At 35.5% G+C, this 3,228-nt stretch overlaps 1 long non-coding RNA gene across 1 annotated transcript; it reads right to left on the bottom strand.

Annotated features, from left to right (window-relative positions):
• Positions 1–651: 651 nt before the first annotated feature.
• Positions 652–2,735, bottom strand: LOC129372472 (uncharacterized). Its single transcript, XR_008607250.1, has 4 exons — positions 2,574–2,735; positions 1,539–1,622; positions 874–964; positions 652–711 (listed from the first exon to the last, which is right to left on the bottom strand). It is a non-coding gene; the product is annotated as an uncharacterized LOC129372472 (long non-coding RNA).
• Positions 2,736–3,228: the final 493 nt, after the last annotated feature.

The following is a 3,228-nucleotide window of genomic DNA, read 5'->3' as shown; positions in this document are numbered from 1 at the left end:
ATGCTAAAAGACAGCTAGTTAATCGTGTGGAAATCCTTTCCATTATTTCATGACGTTAATTCAAAGACATATTTTCAAGCGTTAATCAAGCATTTTAAGATAGCACTAGGTGAAAGTGTAGGAAGAACACTCAACAATTAGAAAGGTACAACACAATTGTATTTCAGAATTGTTATACATCGTTTTTTTACACAGCACAAAACACAGCTGAGTTGGACATTGAAATAAAAAAACAACTACAGTTTCATTTCCCAGCCAATTCTTTACAACATAAACATGTCAGTATAGTTGCTCAACTTAAGAGAACTGTAACAATATAAATCTTTTCTACTGCAGACTTTAAACACTCATTTTCCATATGAAACTTTACTCAACTTAGCAGCGAGTTTCATATTGAGAACTTGTGCTTTCTTTGATAAGTTATTTCCATTCAATTTCATTATTATTTTCTGTATTACTTCAAAGGTATGCTTGAGTTACTGAGCAAGTTGAGTGCTGAACGCACTAAACTTGAGGGTAGCTCAAGTTTAGTGCGTAGATTAGTCCCAGCAGCATCACTATTGCAGAAGATACACTGCCCAAGCTGTTCATAACTTCCACCTCCTCCAGGACAATCCCAACATCCAGATGTGCATCGGCAGCCTCTGCACCTCTGCTCAAATGACGATTCCGAGGACAGTCTCGGCTTTTGCCATTTCATTCATCAACGTCCTAAGGGAGTTAGGGAAGGGTATTGGGGGGGAGACAATTCACATGTAATTAAATAAATAAATTAAGACTGACATTGATTGAGTCACTCATGGACCTTAGTTGGTGAAAGTATTTTTAACAACTCAGGAGTTCTATTGTAAACACAAAGAGAATTTTACATACCATGTACTCCCTCACCAGCTTCTCTGGATCTTCATTTAGGTACACACAGACATTTGAGGATGCACTCTCGTCTGACCTCAGCAGTGTCTTCCTAAATATGCAGATCAAAAAACAATGAGAACAATCTCAAACTCCAGCAGTATAGGTTCACACACTTGAAAACATGGCTGCATTCAAAGGAAGTCACAACAAAAGTGATCAGTGGCTTGCAGTCTGTTTTGAAAGATATTTAAAATTGTTAGTATCCCTTCATTATGCCATGACTAAAATGGAGTTTAACATCTTATTTAAACATCTAACTGAAGCTGTTAGATGTTTAAATAAAGACATGAATATATCACCAAAGAAATATGTGAAAAGTACAGAATGGTCAACACAGTCTATATCCTTCTACTTAAATGAATATGCAAAGCATTCCATGTCTTACAAGTACATGGACAGTCTATGTGTGGGCATGGATAACGTCGCATATGCCGGTGTTTAAGTGTAAAATGTTTTAACAGGTCATATCTACGAGACAGAGAGAGACTACACTCCTTACATTTCCACATCCCCACGCAAATAAAGACAAATAAAACAGACTGGCCAAATAAATGTTTAGCTGAACCCTAGCTTTATAGGCTCTCTAACATACATTCAGTCACTTTAGATCTGGCAAAACTTACTATTAGCCACTGAAATCTATAACTTGATAGCCGATGAGCCCCTTGACCAGTACTTACGCAGGTGGATTACAGACAGGTGATGTTCTGAAAGAGATCATATATATTTTCAGCCATTAAAATATGCAATTCATACTGAACTGAGTTGTATCTTTTAGTACAAGTCCCTTGAATGCCTCATGAATATAACCACTGGACACATGCAGGCACATATGTGCAGAACAATGGTGAATTGAACATGGTAGAAAGTAATAGTAACATAGGTCAAAATGAGCACAAACAATCAACACAAAAAACATCAACATTTCAAAATTAAACCAATGAACATCAATAATGTTTCTGAGCTACAATTATTTGGGGACAACAAAGAAGAGTCCAAAAAACCCCAACATCTTTACAGCAGAGGAATATGTATTTTAAAGAAAAAAAATAGAAAGCTCAAGTCTGTAATAATGGATAATCCATTGAGAGTTTTAGCCTGACAAAATATACTAGAAATCCATAACTGACAGGTATTTAAGGAACATTTAACAAAGCTCAGAAAGCAATGCTTTCTGCAGGTTTCACCGACTGAAATGTAGGACTTTTTATTACCATAATTAATTAAGAATCTCGATGATGATAGAAAGGTACCAAAGTGTGTGTGTATCTACATTTACCTCCATAGTAACATTACTGAAATAGAATTAAAATAGTTAGAAATAGACTGATGTTAGATCCGTGTGTTAAAAATCCTCTAAACCTCCAGGGAGCTCAGGAGGAGCAAAACTGTGATATTTCTGGGGTCCATTTGTGTCTCTGGCAGCAGCTTTGTACACCACATATGGCTCTGCAGACTTTTTTCGCACAGAATGTACCTAACATGGTGCGGCGATAAATGTAAACAAAAAGCTATCTGCCTTAACCTAACGACTTAATCTACAGAACATGAAATAATGTGACACAAGTATGGAACAAGTAGAAAATGGTGCAAATGGTAGAGAAATTTTAAGTTACATATTTTTATATGGATTTAGATGAAAATAGTTTGACTCTTACCTTCTTCAAATTAAGTAGATGCACGCCAGGAATCTCCCCTCTGCCCTTGAAAAAACCCAACAAGGTGCAAGCCAGTTATCTCGCGTGATTTTCCGTAATCTCTTGATGTCGCTGGATCCTCTTCAGCGGGAGATGAGTCTGACACAATAGCGCTTTGGAACTGACGTCACTGTGTTTTTTTTTTTATTAGATTAACTTTGACAAATATTGATATTGAATAAAAAAAAAAAACACACACACACACACAACACACACACACACACACACACACACACACACACACACCACATATATATATATATATATATATATATTTATATATATATATATATATATATATATATATATATATATATATATATATATATATATATATATATATATATATAATATATATATATATAAGATACTGCGCAGGACCCTCAAGCCTGGGAGCTTGAGGAATTAGATGTATTCAAGTTGAGATAACGTCATTCAATCACGTTAGTCCAGTTGAGAGAAAAAACCGATTGTCTCGCGTGTTCTCGCGTGATATCCCGTGATCTCACTCGTTGTCGTCAGCACAATATCAGTCTAAATATAATGAATCATGTTAGCTCAACATGATTCAATTTTATAAATGTGAAGTCGTGGAATATCTTGTTTATCCAACATG

The sequence above is a fragment of the Poeciliopsis prolifica genome, unplaced genomic scaffold, assembly GCF_027474105.1.
Source record: "Poeciliopsis prolifica strain line A6 unplaced genomic scaffold, Auburn_PproV2 SCAFFOLD029, whole genome shotgun sequence".
In the NCBI taxonomy this organism is placed as follows: Eukaryota; Metazoa; Chordata; class Actinopteri; order Cyprinodontiformes; family Poeciliidae; genus Poeciliopsis; species Poeciliopsis prolifica.
The sequence above is the reverse complement of the archived record's forward strand: the minus strand, read 5'-3'. Positions and strand labels throughout refer to the sequence as shown.